Below are 20,838 nucleotides of genomic sequence, written 5' to 3'. Positions count from 1 at the left end.
CCACGCAGCCACCATACCTAATGACTTGTAGGAAGGTCTCCATGAGGTATCGCTTCACGTCCACAGCCTTGTGAGTTTTACATGTTCTAGTCATAACATTTCTGTATGCAAGGTGTCGATTTGTATTGAATTGATGATGCCCTACAACTTTGTGATTCTCTTTTTTTCTCTATCTCGTTCCGTTTTCGAGATAAAAATGCTAACCCTTTTGTTTTCCACCAGGTGACGCTATAGGTGGTTTCATTGCGTAGTGCATGGATACTTTACTATACCTAGACACCCCTTCTATGCCTATAGCTGCCGCGGTTCTCAAGTTAATGTCGGTGGACAGGATATGGGTGGACACACTGTATAATATACCTATGTACACTGCCATATGAAATATGTTGCAAGTACGACCCTCAGTATGTGAAGGCTTATACTTAACATGAGTTCTTCTGGAATCTCAGGGAAATCTTACACAGGGTGACCATTATTCTTCTGTACAGTAAAGGGAGGGCAGGATCTTCAGGCAGTTATCACACAATTCAAAAGTGAAGGTAATTATTGGAATTTTATTCAACTTCTTTCCAATATATGAAATTAGTTCTCTTCATACGATAACTCATCAACAACTCTATACAAAGCGTTTCTCCTCACAGATCAGTCCTCTTCAAGCGTGTCTAGAACTGTGCAGTCTGTCCTCGCCTCATACAATGGAGGTGTGGTAGGAAGAAAAGAGTTTGTGCTGTCCCTCTACTCCTTTCTTGAGATAATACAGAATCTTGTCTGTCCTGAGCCTCCTTATTTATATCGACTGTTTCTCAAGAAAAACACTGATCTAACCCACTGGTCTGTTCCCTCAAAATCTCTCTCACAGACGTTTTTCACCTGGTTGTCATGGACATCACTCCCTTTTTACCCAGCATTCCCTGGAGCTCCACAACTACTTCCTGTCTCCTTTTCACATTATTAATCCCGCTAGTTGCTAGCTGATTCTATAGCACAGTACAGCTTCTATGGGTCACAAATATCTGTGTTGTACTGATCAATAATATTGAATCCATAAGCTGGTACTGGTCCATATTATACTTTCTATTTTGTATGGAATCATATAGAATCAGAGAATAGAGATGGGCTAATCCGCAGATGTTAGGGTTTGGAAGGTCTGGCCAGACGTAAAAGAAAAAGTCCGGCTAAGGACTGGACTTGACCCCGGACGCCAAACCCCATATGGGTCTATGGGGACCCAAACTTGAGTGTTATAAAATGGTGTTAGTAAGGGCTAGGGGCTGCAAAAGGAAGCAAAATGGGGATTAAAGCAGGACAGTTATACTTACTGAGTCTCCGCATGGCTGTTGCACTAAGCAAAATGGGGATTAAAGCAGAACAGTTAGGCTATGTGCGCACGTTGCGTAATTTCATGCGTTTACGCTGCATATTGCACTGTAATCTAAACGCATGCATCCTGCGTCCCCAGCACATTCTATGAAGATTGTGCATAATCCATCCACACGTTGCGTTTGAGAGCGCAGCAATTTGCATGCTGAAATTTTGACCCAAATCGCTGCGCTCAAAAAAGCAACATGTTACTTATTTTGTGCGCTTTGAATGCTGCTCCCACTCTGTCTATGGGAGAGGCTGCATCCAGAGGGCATGAAATCGGCATCTATTCTGCAGACACACTGCATCCATTACGCAATGTTTATGCAGCAATTTGAAGCGCACATGCACTGCCAAATCGCTGCAGATTTTTAAGCATGGACACTATGCAACGTGCACACATAGCCTTAAGGGTACTTTACAGGCTGCGATATCGCTATCAATATCGCTAGTGAGCGTACCGGCCCCTGTCTGTTGTGCGTCACGGGCATATCGCTGCCCGTAGCGCACAACATCACTTACACCCGTCACATGGACTTACCTTCCCTGGGATGTCGCTGTGGCCAGCAAACCGCCTCCTTTCTAAGGGGGTGGTATGTGTGGCGTCACAGCGACGTCACACGGCAGCCGTCCAATAGAAGCGGAGGGGCAGAGATGAGCGGGACGAACATCCCGCCCACCTTCTTCTTTCCTCATTGCAGCCGGCCGCAGGTACGAGGTTGTTGCTCGTTCCTGTGGTGTCACACATAGCGATGTGTGCTGCCGCAGGTCCGACAAACAATCTCGCTACTGAATAGACACCGATTTTTGGTAAGTGAACGACGTCTCACATACCAACGATTTTTGCCTCTTTTGCGATCGTTTAAGGTCGCTCATACGTGTTACACGCTGCAACGTCGCTAACGACGCCGGATGTGCGTCACAAACACCGTGACCCCGACGATATAGCGTTAGCGATGTTGCAGCATGTAAATGGCCTTTTATACTTACCGACTCTCCGCATGGCTGTTACACTGCTTCCGGGTCAACTCATTACCTTACCTCATTACCAATATTCACTGTTTCCCTTGCCTACCCTTTGTGACAGTGTCTTTGATTGGATGAAGTGAGACTGCCAGCTTGCTAGTGTCTGTGATTGGTTGAATATATAAAGAGAAGGGCTGCACACCAGTGACAGTGCAAGGGGAATAAATGTAAAGCAGAAACTGCTGTGTGAATACTGACATGAAAAATACAATAGCTATATGTAAAAATGAAAATATGATAATGGTATCTGCATAACTGCTATGAACTTTAAGAATAAAGAGAAATTTAGCTATTGAATTGATTAATACAACAGAGCCCCAACAACTCGTCATGGTGTTGGGGTTCTGTGGTATTGATCAATTCAGTTTCTGCTTTAAGCCAGCTTTACACGCTGCAATGTATCTTACAATGTGTCGGCGGGGTCACGTCGTAAGTGACGCACATCCGGCATCGTAAGGTACATTGTAACATGTAATAGCTACGTGCGATTGCGATTGAACGTTAAAACGTTCATCGCATGCACGTCGTTCATTCATCATGAATTGCACGTCAGATTGTTCATCGTACCCGGGGTAGCACACATCGCAGTGTGTGACACCCCGGGAACGATGAACAGATCTTACCTGTGTCCTGCGGCTCCCGGCCAGCAATGCGGAAGGAAGGAGGTGGGCGGGATGTTTACGTCCCGCTCAGCTCCACCCCTCCGCTTCTATTGGCCGGCTGCCGCGTGACGTCAATGTGACGCCGAACGTCCCTCCCACTCCAGGAAGTGAACGTTCGCCACCCACATCGAGGTCATATGGAAGGTAAGTACATGTGACGGGGGTTAATCGTTTGTGCGGCACATTCAACAAAATTGAACGTGCCGCATATACGATAGGGGCGGGTGCGGTCGCATACGATATCGTATGCTAGATCGTAACGTAAAGCAGGCTTTACATTTATTCCCCTTGCACTGTCGCTGGTGTGCAGCCTTTTTCTTTATATAGTGAAGGTTTTTTAGGGTTTTTGCACCCAGTTCAGACTTAGCATGGTGTTCCAAATGTTATTTCTTAAATGTGATTAGTTGAAGTCAGACCGCCAGCGTGCTAGTGTCTGTGATTTGTTGCCATCGTAGTAGCTGTCTGGGACACAGTTGTTAAAACTTTCTGAAAGAAAATCTAACTTTGTTATCCCGAGCAACCAGAGTATATTATTTTTTTATCGCTTCATAGATAGATATTTTAAATACCATTAAAGCCATGCCAGGCCGCATTGTGGCTTCTGTCCAATGCTGAAGTTACAAGATTGTGCTGGAATGGTCGTAAGATAGATCCAAATTAGGGTTGTCAGCAAAGATATCACATTGACTTATATTTGATACCGACTTTCCACCAAGATTTTCCTCATTTGATGGCAGAAGAATCACTACCCACTAACTAATATAACCTGAAAAATGAAAGAAAGGCCAACTGAGGCTCTGAGTGAAATCCTGAATGCTGATGTGAACATAGGCCGCTTTACACGCTGCGACGTCGCTCAAGCGATCTCATTGGGGTCACAGAATTTGTGACGCACATCCGGTCTCTTTAGCGATGTCGTAGCGTGTGACACCTATGAGCGATTTTGAATCATCGCAAAAACGTACAAAATCACTCATTGGTGACATGCCCCCCTAATCTCGATTATCGTTGCTGCTGCAGCTAGCGATGTAGTTCGTCGTTCCTGCGGCAGCACACATCGCTACGTGTGACATCGCAGGTACGAGGAACCTCACCTTACCTGCGCTTGCCGGCAATGCGGAAGGAAGGAGGTGGGCGGGATGTTACATCCCGCTCATCTCCGCCCCTCCGCTTCTATTGGGCGGCGGTTCAGTGACGCTGCTGTGACGTCGCTGTGATGCTGAACAAACCGCCCCCTTAGAAAGGAGGCGGTTCGCCGGTCACAGCGACGTTGCTGGGCAGGTAAGTAGTGTGACGGGTCAGCGCGATGTTGTGCGCCACGGGCAGTGATTTGCCAATGTCGCACAACCGATGGGGGCGGGTACGCACGCTAGCGATATCGGTCACAATATCGCAGCATGTAAAGCGGCCTTTAGTTAATTGTATGTATGCCCAGTTTTTTCACCTTCTTTGCAGTCTGTGGCTGATTGAAACAAGATCTATATTCAGACTTCCATTGTTCTTCAAAATGTATACTTAGTATCACTGCAGACATTACGTAAATTGATTTTAAAAGACATTTCTCCACATGTCGGTGTCTACCTCCTGTGTTGTTACTTTAGCCTGCTAATCGCAGAACAATGAGCGTAATCCAAGGCCAAAATTAGCCTCTGCTGATAACTTTTCTACAAGTAACAAACAAGAACAAAGGAAGAGTGCCAAATGTTTGTGCTTTTCAGTTGGGATACTTGATATTTTCTGCACTGTATTGCACTTTCTTATATTTATAAAGTGTTTTTGGAGCCAGAAATCTGCTTAATAAAAATATTGTCACTGTGTTTTAAAGGACTCAGGACCAAATGTTCTATAGTTTTATTGGTGCCAATTTCAATGGTGTCAAAATGGCCTCTCCCCTTTGTCACCTGAAATTCAGCTTTATGGCTGTCACACAGACAATAATGTGTTTCTTGTTCAATGTCAACCCTTCTGTGGCAATTTCTAGCATTCTTTATATAATATAATACCGTATTTCTATTTACCCCCTTCTCTTTTGCACAGGCCATTTTTATTGCAGGGTCAATTAGTTACAGTGGATGAATGCAGGCAGCTGCATAATTACCAAGAAACAAAAATAGACCCGGCATCAGTAGTTAAAAATATGCATTTGTTATTTATACTTCATTAAAGATCCAATGTGCAGCAAAGAAAGGTGTCCATTACTGACTTTTGAGCATTCTACAGGTTTTATATTTTGTTGGACTATCCTAAGGATTGATCATCAAAATATCCTTTTTCTATTCCTCTTTCTATCTTGTTTTCAAAATATGGTCATGCTGATAGAGCTGTTCTTATGCTCAATATAAAATTAGATATATATGCAAATGATAAGAAGTATGGATAATAACATTGTTCTATCTTAAGTGCTAAAGATATTATGGGCTTTATATGACTATTCATTGTTATATTCAAATATTACTATCTATATACTGAGCTATTTTTATATGGCAAATGTCAGTTGTACCATGTTAGAAATTGTTAATAAAACGAAGTTAAAAAAAAAATATGATCAGTTAAGCTGTGACACATGGCACACTTTCCAATCTGACATTCCTGGTGCCAGAGGTGGCTGAATGTGCTCAGTTGCGGAACAGAACTACACAGTTCCGTCAACTACACAGTGGCCGTGGCTGGGAACTGCGCATCCGCCAACTACTGCTTCAAATAGGGGAAGGTATGCAGTAACCACGGTGGCCACTATACAGTTAATGGACCAGTGCTGTACAGCTCCACAACTGATCACTGGAACCGGGAACAGCTGATCAGCAGGGGTGCCGCATGTCCTACTCCTACCGATCAGATATTAATTGCCTATCCTAAAGCTAGTGTCACACATAACGACGACGACAACGACGTCGCTGCAACGTCACCATATTCTGTGACGTAGCAGCGACCATAGATGATCGTTAGTAAGCTGTCAAACATGTTAGAAAAAGCAGCGACGGAGCAGCGATCATAGCGACGTCGACGGTCGTTGTGTGGTTTCAGACGTAGCTTAGCGTCGCTGCTGCGGTGTCAAACACAAGGATTATCAGCTTATCAGCATGGCGCAGCGGGATAGCAGCGATCAAAAAATGACTTCGAGCATTCAGGAGCGAGCAACGATTTCGCAGCAGGGGTCTGATCGTTGTTATGTGTCACACACAGCGACGTCACTGTTGAGGTCGCTGCAACGTCACAGAATATGGTGACGTTGCAGCGACGTCGTTGTCGTTTTCGTTATGTGTGACACCAGCTTAAGGATAGTCCCTCCATATAAAGTCCCCAAACAACCAGCCAATCATGACAGTTTCAAAGCTACTGCTGACAGACCACTTTTTTGTAGTAAGTGAATTATCACATAATCACCATATAACAGTTGAATAGCAGTTATGATTTAATAATGATACATCATTTTCCTTTTCATATTTAGCTCCAAGGAACACGTTTAGGTGGAAGATCAAGAAGACCTTATGTATACCATAGAAATAGAAGCTTCTTCTGTACCTGCAGCATTATTACCATTTCTGATACTGCACAGGGTCAGATTGTACAAAAAAAAATTAAAGACTTATTCACCAATCACTCTCCCCTCAAAAAAAAGGTATTTTCTATCTTTGGGATAGGATATATCTTAGTGATCGCTGGGGTTCTGACTGCTGGGACCCCTAAGGGTTCTGCAGCCCAGTCTTAAATGGAGCACATGCTCAACCTCTGCTCCATTCAGTGTCTGTGGGCATGCTGGAGAAAGCTAAGTACGGTACTTAACAGTTTCCAGCTGTCCCATTGATAGTGAATGGAGTGGAGACTGAGCATGTGCATCTCTGCTCTATTTACGGCATAGCTGCAGAGCCCCATTCTCATAATATCCTACAAATAGGTGATAAGGTTTTTATTTAACAACCCTTTAATGAATATTTGCATGGTGACCGATTTGGTTACCTACTGTCCTTCTTTCATCCAGGTCCTCCAAATCCTATACATTGCAGCTCTTCCTAATGAAGGGAATTTTGTTACTTACCGTAAATTCCTTTTCTTCTAGCTCTTATTGGGAGACCCAGACGATTGGGGTATAGCTACTGCCCTCCGGAGGCCACACAAAGCACTACACTAAAAAGTGCAAGGCCCCTCCCCTTCTGGCTATACCCCCCCGTGGTATCACGGGTTCTCCAGTTTTAGTGCCAAAGCAAGAAGGAGGAAGCCAATAACTGGTTTAAACAAATTAACTCCGAATAACGTCGGAGAACTGAAAAACCGTTGAACATGAACAACATGTGTACCCGCAAACAACCAAGAAATCCCGAAGGACAACAGGGCGGGTGCTGGGTCTCCCAATAAGAGCTAGAAGAAAAGGAATTTACGGTAAGTAACAAAATTCCCTTCTTCTTCAGCGCTCTATTGGGAGACCCAGACGATTGGGACGTCCAAAAGCTGTCCCTGGGTGGGTAAAGAGATACCTCATGTTAGAGCTGCAAAACAGCCCTCCCCTACGGGGATGTCACTGCCGCCTGCAGGACTCTTCTACCTAAGCTGGCATCCGCCGAAGCATGGGTATGCACCTGATAATGTTTGGTGAAAGTGTGCAGACTCGACCAGGTAGCTGCCTGGCACACCTGTTGAGCCGAAGCCTGGTGTCGTAGCGCCCAGGACGCACCCACGGCTCTGGTTGAATGGGCTTTCAGCCCTGAAAGAACCGGAAGCCCTGCAGAACGGTAGGCTTCCAGAATTGGTTCTTTGATCCATCGAGCCAGGGTGGCTTTAGAAGCCTGCAACCTCTTGCGCGTACCAGCGACAAGGGCATCGGAACGGCGTATGGGCGCCGTGCGGGAAATGTAGATTCTGAGTGCTCTCACCAGATCTAGCAAACGTAAACATTCTCATACCGGTGAACCGGATGAGTGCAAAAGGACGGTAAGGAGATATCCTGATTAAGATGAAACGAGGATACGACCTTAGGGAGAAACTCCGGAATGATGCGCAGCACTACCTTGTCCTGGTGAAACACCAGGAAGGGAGCCTTGGATGACAGAGCTGCCAGCTCAGACACTCGCCGAAGCGATGTGATCGCAACGAGAAACGCCACCTTCTGTGACAGGCGAGAAAAGGAAACTTCCTTCAGAGGCTCGAAAGGCGGCTTCTGGAGAGCAACTAGAACCCTGTTCAGATCCCATGGATCTAACGGCCGCTTGTACGGGGGTACGATATGACAAACCCCCTGCGGGAACGTGCGCACCTTAGAAAGACGTGCTAGACGCTTCTGAAAAAACACGGATAGTGCTGAGACTTGCCCTTTGAGGGAGTCTAGCGACAAGCCCTTTTCTAACTCCTATTGTAGGAAGGAAAGAAAAGTAGGCAATGCAAATGGCCAGGGAGACACTCCCTGAGTAGAGCACCAGATTAAGAAAATCTTCCACGTTCTGTGGTAGATCTTAGCAGACGTGGGCTTCCTAGCCTGTCTCATGGTGGCAACGACCCCTTGGGATAATCCTGAAGACGCTAGGATCCAGGACACAAAGGCCACACAGTCAGGTTCAGGGCCGCAGAATTCCGATGGAGAAAACGGCCCTTGAGACAGTAAGTCTGGTCGGTCTGGTAGTGACCCCGGTTGGCCGACCGTGAGATGCCACAGATCCGGGTACCACGATCTCCTCGGCCAGTCTGGTGCGACGAGTATGACGCGGCTGCAATCGGATCTGATTTTTGCGCAGTACTCTGGGCAAGAGTGCCAGAGGTGGAAACACATATGTGAGCCGGAACTGCGACCAATCTTGCACTAAGGCGTCTGCCGCCAGAGCTCTGTGATCGCGCGATCGTGCCATAAATGCCGGGACCTTGTTGGTGTGCCGAGACGCCATTAGGTCGACGTCCGGACCCCCCAGCGGCAACAGATTTCCTGAAACACGTCCGGGTGAAGGGACCATTCCCCCGCGTCCATGCCCTGGCGACTGAGGAAGTCTGCTTCCCAGTTTTCTACGCCCGGGATGTGAACTGCGGATATGGTGGATGCTGTGTCCTCCACCCACATGAGGATTCGCCGGACTTCCTGGAAGGCTGCTGACTGCGTGTCCCTCCTTGGTGGTTGATGTATGCCACCGCTGTGGAGATGTCCGACTGGATTCGGATCTGCTCTCTTTCTAGCCACTTCTGGAAAGCTAATAGGGTAAGATACCCTGCCCCGATTTCCAGAACATCGATCTGAAGGGTGGACTCCTGCTGAGTCCACGTCCCCTGAGCCATGTGGCGGAGACAAACTGCTCCCCACCCTGACAGACTCGTATCTGTCGTGACCACTGCCCAGGATGGGGGCTATGACAATGAGGTGGGAATAAGCCACTATTGCAGAGAGTCCTCGGCCGTCAGGGAAAGGGAGACTTCCCGTCCAGGGAGGTTGACTGCCCATCCCATTGGCGGAGAATGTCCCATTGCCGTTGGCGCAGATGAAACTGCGCAAAGAGAACTGCCTCGATGGCTGCCACCATCTTCCTTAGGAAGTGCATGAGGCGCCTTAAGGGGTGCGACTGGCCTTGAAGGAGAGACTGCACCTCTGTCTGCAGTGAACGCTGCTGGTTCAGCGGAAGCTTCACTATGGCTGATAGAGTATGAAACTCCATGCCGAGATACGTTAGTGATTGAGTCGGAGACAGATTTGACCTTGCCAAATTGATGATCCACCCGAAAGTCTGGAGAGTCTCCAGCGTAACATTCAGGCTGCGTTGGCATGCCTCGAGGGAGGGTGCTTTGACGAGTAGATCGTCCAAGTACGGGATCACCGGGTGTCCCTGAGAGTGCAAGACTGCTACCACTGCTGCCATGACCTTGGCGAACACCCGTGGGGCTGTCGCGAGACTGAATGGCAGAGCTACGAACTGAAGATGTTCGTCTCCTATCACAAAACGTAGAAAACGTTGGTGCTCCGTAGCAATTGGCACGTGGAGATAGGCATCTTTGATGTCTGTTGAGGCACGGAAGTCTCCTCGAGACCTTGAGGCAATGACGGATCGGAGGGATCCCATCCGGAACCGCCTGGCGTTCGCATGCTCGTTGAGCAGTTTCAGGACCAGAACAGGACGGAAGGAACGTCCATTTTTGGAGCCACAAAGAGATTGGAGTACAAACCCTCGCCCTCGTTCCTGAGGGGGGACAGGGATCACCACTCCTTCTGCTCTTAGAGCGTCCACCGCCTGCAGCAGGGCATCTGCTCGGTGGAGAGGTGGGGCCGTTCTGAAGAATGGAGTCGGAGGACGAGAACAGAACACTGTCCTGTGCACGTGAGCACAATGTCCGTCACCCACCGGTCTGTGACCTGTGGCAGCTAAATGTCGCCAAAGGCGGGGGAGTCTGCCATCAACCGCGGATGCGGAGAGAGAGAGAGAGAGCTGAGAGTCCTGAGGAGACCGCCTTGGTAGCGGTTCCTCCGACTGCCTTCCTTGGGCGAGATTGAGCCCGGCCGGAATCTGAGCCCGTCTGAGGTTTTGTAGCCCTTTTGCACGAGGACAATTGGGACCTGCCGGAGCTTGGGAAGGACCGAAACCTCGACTGTACTTTTAGGACAGTATTAACAGGGTAAGTCGCAGTGCAGACATTGCGGGGTTACGGACGCCTCTGCGGTACAGATGTCCCTGCTCAAGGTCAGCTGCGCAAGAACAGCTGAAAAGGTTAGGTTGCCAATACGGCTGTGGATGCCGGAGCAACCGACCCGCCGATAGCCTCCTAGACAGATTTCAACCAGAGTCCATCTGTCTGTGAATGGCATCTTTAAGTGAAGCCCCATCTCCAGTGCAACTATGGCTCTATATGCAAGCCTGGAGATTGGAGAATCCACCTTTGGACCCTGGGTCCAGCGCTGACCACGTCAGGGGAAAAGGGATAACGTGTATCCTAAAAACGTTTGGAGAAGACGCTTATCTGGTAAGCGTGGTGTTCCTGGACTGCTTCTCTGAAGTCAGCGTGGCCAGAAAAATACTCAATATCTGCGTGAGATACTGAAAAGGAACTTCTCCTGTTCTTCTCCTCTCTCCACTGGGGGAGCTGAGGGAGAAAGATCCAACCTTCCATTGATGGACGGTATAGGATCATTCCGTATGGCGTTACCACCCGGTGTATCCGGATTGAGAGCGATGTCAGTATCAAAGCCCTGAAGAGCTGCCTTTTGGTCAAGTAGATTGCCCATGGGTGCAAGTCTCTATATTATGACTACTCCGTCCCTGTCCATGGACAGGGTTGACAGGAGGTTTCTTTGGCCACAACTAGTAGAGCCCCGGCAGACGAAGTGCTAGAGACCCCGGCAGACGACGTGCTACAGGGGAGCATGCACACAATGGGACGGTGTCATGAACAGCATCCCATGTAGTAAAAACATCACTGAAATCTGTGTTGCTTTTTTGCCGCTGCCGACTAGCTATCTAGAAGTATATAGCCAAGATTGGTGACCGTACATTGCAGTGTATAGCATACAGGCATAAAGTACAAAAGACCACTGCAGCACAAGCAATACAAGCAGCATAGAAGCCTGTGCCCTGGCACCCCTGCTCTTCTGCTGCTGTATACTAGTCATCTAGGGGAATATAGCCCAGAAGAGTGACCATACAGTGCAATGTATAGCATACAAGCACAAGTACAAATGAACACTGCAGCACATGCAATACAAGCAGCATAGAAGCCTGTGCCCTTGCACCCCAGCTCTTCTGCTGCTGTAGACTAGTCATCTCGGGGAATATGGCCCAGAAGAGTGACCATACAGTGCTATGTATAGCATACAAGCACAAGTACAAATGCACACTGCAGCCCATGCAATACAAGCAGCATAGAAAAAAACCTGTGCCCCAGCACCCTTGGTTTTCTGCTGCTGTAGTCTAGCCATTCCAGGAGAATATAGCTAAGACTAGCGACTGTACAGTGCAATGTATAGCATATAAGCATAAACACAAATGAACACCTCAGTCGTGCAATACAAGCAGCCTAGAAAGCCTGTGCCTTAGCACACCTGCTTTCCTGCTGCTGATGTGTCGCTCCCCAAGCGGGCATATAGCGACCTATGCAGTAAAAAACAACACATGTACACACTGCAGTTATATCGTGGTCAGCACTATGTGTGCCGCTTACCGCCCGCCTATAAGCGGGTGTATGATCGCCACCGTCCTGCCTTGGTGCCGAAAGTCCGAGCTCGGACTGCAGGAATGGCTGCCGGCTTCTTCCCCAGCTCATGTGAGGAGGGGCGGGCCGTGGGCGTGCCCCCAAGGCAGAGCGGGAATCCGGCGTCCGACAGTGTGCAGTGAGAGGGCTGGAGCATGTAAATCGTGCTCCAGCCCTCGGCGCTGCTGATTGCTCAGCGTCTGTCCCCTTCCCTGAGTGACAGGGAGGGGGCGGGAACGAAGCGGCACTAGGCCGCAGAAGCCGGGGACTGGATTTATAAGCGCCGCCGCCGTAAAAGCGCGGTCGGCGCCCAGTCCCCGGCGAACTACAAGTCCCAGCCGCGCCGCCGCTCCCGGAGCGTCCGGCGCGGTAGTTCCCAAAACACAAAGTCACTCAGCAAAGCTGCAGTGACTGTAACCCTTTACTGTCCCCGGCGCACTAGCACACCCAGCAAGTCTGGAGTGTGCTGTGCCTGTGTGTACGGGGACACAGAGTACCTGTTATGGTGCAGGGCCATGTCCCTGAACGGTACTCCAGCTCCGTATCCAGCAGGTTCAAATGGGTCTGTGGATGGAGCCCGGCGTCAGAGCTTTGAGGCCGGCAGGATCCCACTTCCTCAGAGCCCCTCAGGGGGATGTGGAAGGAAAGCAGCATGTGGGCTCCAGCCGCCGTACCAGCAATAGGTACCTCAACCTTACAACACCATCCACGGGTGAGAAGGGAGCATGCTGGGGGCCCTATATGGGCCCTCTTTTCTTCCATCCGAAATAGTCAGCAGCTACTGCTGACTAAAATCTGTGGAGCTATGCATGGATGTCTGACCTCCTTCGCACAAAGCTTGAAAACTGGAGAACCCGTGATACCACGGGGGGGTATAGCCAGAAGGGGAGGGGCCTTGCACTTTTTAGTGTAGTGCTTTGTGTGGCCTCCGGAGGGCAGTAGCTATACCCCAATCGTCTGGGTCTCCCAATAGAGCGCTGAAGAAAAATGAGTTTATTTAGTTTGGAGAAAAGGCCAGCTTGCCGGTGACCTAATCATTGTATTACCAGTCAAGACAGAAATATGGCTAATTCTCTTTTCATATCAAGGTGTAAAAATTTAACAAAAGGGAACCTAGTAAGTTCCAAGCAAAAATAAAAATTCACCATCAAAATTAATGGATTTTTTTTTATGGTAAGTGCAGTGAGGCTGCAGGATATGGTTATGGTTAAATCATTGAACATTTGTAAAAAAAAAAGAGTTGGTGGAAATGGCAGTAAATAAATTGTGTACATTGCATATGTTTGCCACAACTCACAGTGGTCACATATTTCCTGTTCTTATTCAAATAATCTGAACACCAATAATATGCTTAAAAAAATGGTGTATGCCATTATGTCTTGAAGTGTCACTTGGCCGACTAGCGGAAATTTATCACTAAGATGCATGATGTTATGAGTTGACAATAATTGTCTAAAGTGCACCAAAGATAACAAAATGATACATATCTTCAAGAACTTTACAAGACGTTATGATTGATTAAAGGGGATGGCAATTTTATATTTTTGGAAGGTAGAAAGGAAAGAAGGAAGATAAGGAGGAAAGAAGGAATGAAGAAAAGAAAGAAGGAAAGAGAAGGAAAGAAACTAAAGGTTGCTTTACATGCAACAACATCGCTAACAAGATCTTGTTGGGGTCACGTTGCATGTGACACGTACGAACGACCGTTAACGATCACAAATACTCACCTAATCGTTGATAGTTGAAACGTCGTTAAAATCCCAAATATCGGTGATGGTGCTGGATGCAGGTTGTTTGTCGTTCCTGAGGCAGCACACATCGCTACATGTGACACCCCAGGAATGAGGAACAACACCTTACCTGCGTCCTCTGGTAACGAGGTGGGCGTCACTTTCTTTCACCTGCTCTCCCCCCTCAGCTTCAATTTGATGGCTGCCGTGTGACGTCGCTGTAACACCGCAAGAACTGCCCCCTTAGAAAGGAGGCAGTTCGCCGGCCACAGCGACGTCGCTAGGCAGGTAAGTCCGTGTGACGGGGACTAACGATATTGTGCACAATGGGCAGCGATTTGCTCGTGATGCACAAATGACGGGGGCGGGTGCTTTCACGAGCGACATCGCTAGCGATGTCGCTGCGTGTAAAGCCCCCTTTACACAATCGTGAAAATCCCCTTTGCAAATATATAAAAATGTTGAAAATTTTAAATTAGTAAAACTTGTGTTACTTACCAGCATTTCTAAAAAAAAAAAGTATATGTTGGGAGAATATATAACTCACATTCACTTATCAACCTATTCTCACGCAGTGGGAAAAACCCGCTCTCAAGGTTTCATAATTGCAACATGCCATTTATCCCTTTTTTACTTGAGTTTATCTTTTGCAATGCAGTGCACAAATGTTCCACAAAGTTTGAAAAGTATGTTAGCAAATATAATTATTACATACGGTAAGTATTCCTACTAATCCATAGTATGTGCATAAATCTGGAATCCTACTGTCGTGCGGTGTTCTGCGTCGCACTCGATGGGTGTCATGGTGGCATCAGACTCTGTTCACACTGCAGAGTCCGACAAGCCGCCTGGGATTCCTTTGTTGCACAGCCTGTCAAGGGCTTCGGCTGGTCTCTGGCTTCACTGCTCTCCAGTACAGTGGTAGCTAATTTCTGCTGGCCTGTCATCAGCTGCTGGGATCTCAGGCTGCTGATCACCATCTCCAGCCTTTATAAGGTTCTGTATTCTGGGGCTGTTTGCTGGATATAGCTTTTTGCTTCCAGGTTCCTGTGGTTATCCAGTTGTATGGTGATTCTCAATTTGCGGATCAGCGTGGTATGTGAGTTCTCCAGTTGTGAATCTATTTCCTACTCCTTTTGAGTTACTCTCAGTACACTTACTGTCCATCCTTTGTGTTTGAGTGCAGGGTGCACAAAATTTCACTTACCATTGTCTGTGATTATTTGTGAGGTTTTGGTTACTGGGCTTTAGGCCCACTCCCTGGGTGGGGGGAAATAGTATCAGGGCTTGGACAGGAGACAGGACCAAGGTGGAGGCTTGAACCTAGATACTATCAAGTCTACCTTTGAGATAAGGAACAGCACAGAGTCCCCAGTCTTAGAGTCAGCTTAGGGGCCCCAGTTCCATCCGTACACCCCCATGACAAATACTGAATATAGTTTAAAATTAGGGTATGTTAACATTTACATATTTGGGGGCCAAATAATTTTTTAGGCCAAATGCACATGTTCAGTATTTGTTGAGTTTTTTTAACTCAGTATTTGTAAGCCCATGAAGAGATGTCTGCCGCAAATTCTTATCATCTGCACATACCCTTTGGGATTACTATAGCTGCACAGAAATAACCTGTATCTCTAGAAGTTTGTGAATGTGAATTCCTAATAACCCTGTCTTGTTTGAGTTGACCTTGCTGTCAAAAATGTCTAATGCTGATTCTTGTCTGTAGAGTGAAAGGAATGTTTTGTCTTCATGTCAGTACAGAGTATCGAAGAGATGGAACAGAGAGATGTACAGAAGTAACTGATAAGAACAGTCCTCACTAGGAATTAAGACTTACCTAAAAATGTCACCAAAGGACTGATATGATCATCATTTTGTTCCAGTTTCAGTGAAATCATAACAGGGACTGAAGTGACACAAAAATCTTTTGACTTCAGTGAACTTTTTAGCTAGAATATACAAGTTCTGTAATAACAAAATATGGGTAAAGAATAACGAGTAATTACCAAAGAAGATGCCTCATTCAAGGTCAGTAGGAAGTTTTTAGAGTTTTAGGTGAAAGGGTAAAACTAGTTCATACCATGGAGTTCAACTTCTGAAGATTAAGAGTTTTTACTATAAATTTATGGAAGTGTTCTGCCATCACTGCTGCCTTATTTCATTCTTTAACTATCAGTTTTCTATGGATCACATTCTGTGGTCCACTAATTCGATCCCCTTCTGACTTCATTAAACCCCATGTATAATATTTATTACCGTATATGTGTTTTCCATTTACTACAGTGAAATAAAATATACAAAACTTTAATACAACATATTAAAGGGGTGTCCACTATTAGGACAACCCATTCTGATTCCACATGTTTCTCCCAGATAAAATAATAAAGCCTACACTCACCTTCTATATCAGTGCCCTTCCAGCAATGTCCGGGCTCATGGTACAGAAGCTCACATGAGGTTGAGACATCAGCAAGCCTCTTCTCTCCTCCTTTGGACCAAACGAGAAAACAACAGGAAGTGAGAACTGTGGCTCATGCAGTGATAATCTCCTGCTGATAAAACACTTTCTGAATTTCAACTACAGCACTGTCACGCTTTCAGGCATGGTGAGCGCGTTCAGGCCAAAAGGAGTCTGATGTACACTGAGAAAAATCAGCAAAACAACACCAAAAACAAGGGGGGAACACCGGGGATATAATAACAACTGTGGGCCCTGGTACTAGTGAGAAGGTAGATGGGCACCTCCTAACCTCACTTATAGCTGTCCCTACTCTCCTAGCATGTCCCTATACAGTCTCCGCAACTGTCACTGAGCAGCACCCTGAGACCCTGGGAAGCGATATAGATGCCTCGACTAGTGAGAGGCCAGTGAGGTACACTAGACCCACCACTGCACTAATAATACAAAAGGGTAGGGGAGAAAAACAGGGGAAAAACTGCAACACAAAAGGATAAAGGTTGGTTTCTTGGAAAGTTCCAAAACAGTTCCTTGCACCAAGGGGGCCAGTATACAAATGCATTTGTATCTTCCACAGGGATTGCTAGGTAACACCTCTATTTAAACCTGAAGGGCATGACTATAAAGCTATTTCAGCTGAAGCACTCAGCTAGGGACTGCTGGAAAAACTGCTAACAGCAAAACTGACATTTACCGTTTAGATACTAAAGGAAATAAAACCACATTTAAATGTAAATAGCCAGATGGAGATGAGAAGCTCCAGCTCGAAAGCTGTCACTAGTCTCCAAAAACAGGGAGACGACCGTGACAAGCACACAATCTAATAAGTGACACATCCCTGGAATCAGGCTCTCAGTGGCTACTTTATCCTGCACTCAGATTAAATAGCAAAAAAAAACGCTAACAGATTTCCTTTAAGTTTGAAATTTTTCGATAAATGTTATTTTTCACAATTTATTAAAATCACAACTGTTTTTTTAAGATCTCATTTAGTTAGGAACATATGCCTGAGAAAAATGATACGATATAGCAAGCTGAAGCAATGCGATATTCAACTATCCTCCCCCACGCAGTAATGGTAGATCCTAAAAAATAGTAAAAGCCACTACGTCTTTCAACTGAAGGTTATACAATTACCGGACTGTAGACAAAATTGTTATATTCACTGAATATGAAGCTTAAAAATGGGTGGGAGGAGGGAGGTTTGTCAAGAACAAAAAGCTTTTCAGAAAAATGACTAGAACTTGAGCAGACCTGGAGTCAAAGTAAGGTAATAACTTTACCAACATCATAGTAAATCTATTCACAGGTTTCTGAAACTTTTATTAACCTCCGAGCAGATCCTGGAACAAGCATTTATATCCCCAGTCTATGGAGTAGCCAGGACTTCTGCTCCTGCAGATAGGATTTCAGCTTCATCCACGGAAAGTTTGAAAAGGTCTTTGTTCAGCCTTAAGAAAACAGTCGACACTAGTTAGCGCACTGTACAAACTAGAAAACGAAGACAAACAAGAAACATGTGCTTATAGAGAAAGAAAACTCCGGCCAGGGACTGTTATTATCCAGCTTTTCGGAGGTGCTGGTGATTATAAACATGTGCGCACTTGGTCTTCAAAGACAAATAGCTCAGATGAGTGTAACATAAACTTGCACACAGTAACTTGCATGTGCTCGGCTGAGTTGTACTTATTCTGCACAGATGAGGATTACAGGGCCACGTCTGCTACAATGTACAATGTTTTCATTTCTAGAAAGATTACTATTTTTCTGACATTAATATTACTTTACACTTTGAATGGGAAAACTTTGATTTCCATATAAATTTAATGTTCTGGTACAAATACATTCTACTCTAGCTCTATGAGTTTACTGACATAACTATAGTTTACTATGAGTTTACTGACGAAACCCTAGTGTCCATGGGAGCCCAAAAGCCCATGTTTCATATATGAGAATTCCAGTACTAGTGATAAAATGTAACGGTAGAGTGACCCTGGGATGGATTCTGCTGAATGAAAAGAAACCCCTCTGAGTAGGTTTTATAAAATGTTCAACTATAAATTAAAGGGGTGGTTCACCCATATTCATTATTGGTCACAACGATATGTTGTTGAGAAACAAGGTTTCTCTCAAATACCTTGTATTGCCAATAGTGCCTGTCAGTGGCTCTTCCCCATCGCCAGACCCCCGGGCTCCGTGACCTTGGGGATCCGGTGATGTCACGTCAACTGCCTGCTCATCTGACATCACCACAGCTGGCAACAGTCTCCGTGAGGCGGTGGGCGGAGTTTCCCCGCTCATCATAGTCCAGCATCACAGCGCAGCACCTCATTGCTCACTACTCCTTCGCTGCAGAGCATGCAAGCAGGAGGAATGCTGGGATGTGATGAGTAGTGAAACACCACCCACAGCCCAGTGACTCACGGAGACTGGGGCCGACCGCGGTGATGTCAGGTGAGCAGGAAGTTTATGTGACATCACTGGATCCTTGAAGTCACAGACCCCGGGGGTCAGGTGATGGGGAAGAGCGGTCTGCAGTAGCACCGCTCACAGGAACCATTGGCAACACAAGGTATTTGAGAGAAACCTTGTTTCTCAACATAATATTGTTGTGGCCAATAATAAAAATGAGTGAACCACTTCTTTAATGAAACTCACCAATGTACTATAATACTCTATACTGCACCATTGTAGTTAATTTCATTGCAAATTCATACTGGTAGCTAAGCCACCCTCCAGTCTCACAGCTGGTTAAAAGAGAAGGAGGCTGGCGCAGGTAAAAAACTGAATCAGACGGTCGCACTGTTCATACACATTACTGATGTGAGATTGGGTGCCGGCTCACCAGTGCGGTATAAATGTGTATAGCTGTGTCCACATTAATGTAACATTGTATCTGTTGCACATCAGTTTAATCATCTGCAGTAATGTGGTTATTCAGCCACCAGGTGCCACTGTTAGCTAGCTCAACTGAAAGACTGCAATAGAAATGTTTGCTGTGAGAAAAACAAGTAGGAGTTAAGGGAAGAGGTGGAGCTAATAGTTGACAGGATGTGCGTCGAAGGAAAGACTGGAGCTGCCATCTTAAGGACAGCCTGAAGTTACTGAAGATAGGAAGAGTGGAGCTGCCATCTTAAGGACAGCCTGAAGTTACTGAAGATTGGGAGAGGAAGAGCTGGAAAGAGATCCAGTGACATCCGCGCATGGAGGCATCTCATCAGGACCGGAGCAGTAGCAGAGTGGACCTGATAGTGCCTGTGGCCAGATCCTGTATAGATGAGAGAAGATTTCTTCCGGGAACACTGCTGAAAGATGGAAAAGGCTGGAACCTGGCGTGAGAAGTTTTGGACGTCGATGAGGAGTCAAGACTGGGTCATCTGCCGAAGGGGCCCCTCATCCATTCATTTTCATCAGTTGTTTGTCCAGAGCAGACCCTAGTGGGTAAGAAAACCAAGACCCACTGTGCCACCGCAGTGGGTAATTGTGCATGCACCCCACCACATTTTTTCACCAAAATATCTAAGCCTGAGATAGGGCCTTTAGTTAGTTAGATAGCCATATTGATTGTTTCAAACCACAGTTCTGCTAAGATCAGTTTCTGGAACCTCTGGTTTCGTTGCTATGTTTCCTATTTGGTTCATTATTAAGTATCTCAATAAAAGCCCATGGCAATCAATGGACTTCAGGATATAATTGAACGTCTTTCAGGAGAGAGAATTTCTGAAAAACATTATAGTATAGGATAATTACTTAATCTTGTGTAAACTTAGTTTCCAGCTAAACAGCCACTGAAGTTGGTTAATTGGATAGATACTCTCGATATAGTTGAGGAAAGACTATTCCGATGAGTTTGTTGAAGTCACATCGGGAGGGGATATTTTTTTGGGGAGTACAGATAGTATATTACAATATTGTAATTTGTTCTTCTGTGCCGCAGGCGAGCCCATACGTTTCACTCATATAATTGTTCCCGTGTCAAGGTATTACTAGGTAACAGTCGGCCAATTTAGACAGCAGTGCCAATAGGTAAATTTATAGAGAATAATAGATGAATATTGTTAGGGTATCACACTGTACAGCACAAGGGTCTCAACCTTTCGGTTGAGTATCTGTGTATTGTTTTGAATGGTTCCCACATGCTCTGGCTGAGTTATTCAATCAACTAAGTAAAATATTTTCAGTGAGTGAATTGGTATTGGAATGGGTTTTCTTGCCCATGGCTTCACTGTATCCTGAGGTACTTACTCTAGTACATGACTTACACTGACACAGATTTGGAACAACAGAGGAAGCTACATTTTGTACAACCAAGAGAAGGCATCTGATATTGTGCCAATACTACAGTATTAAGAATACACATTATTATATTAATTTTAATTTTATAGAACTGAATACATTTTATATTGCAGAACAACCAAATTAACATAGGGAACCCTCAATTTTGGTATGAGTG

Source organism: Anomaloglossus baeobatrachus, chromosome 4 (genome assembly GCF_048569485.1).
Source record: "Anomaloglossus baeobatrachus isolate aAnoBae1 chromosome 4, aAnoBae1.hap1, whole genome shotgun sequence".
Lineage (NCBI taxonomy): Eukaryota > Metazoa > Chordata > Amphibia > Anura > Aromobatidae > Anomaloglossus > Anomaloglossus baeobatrachus.
The sequence above is the reverse complement of the archived record's forward strand: the minus strand, read 5'-3'. Positions refer to the sequence as shown.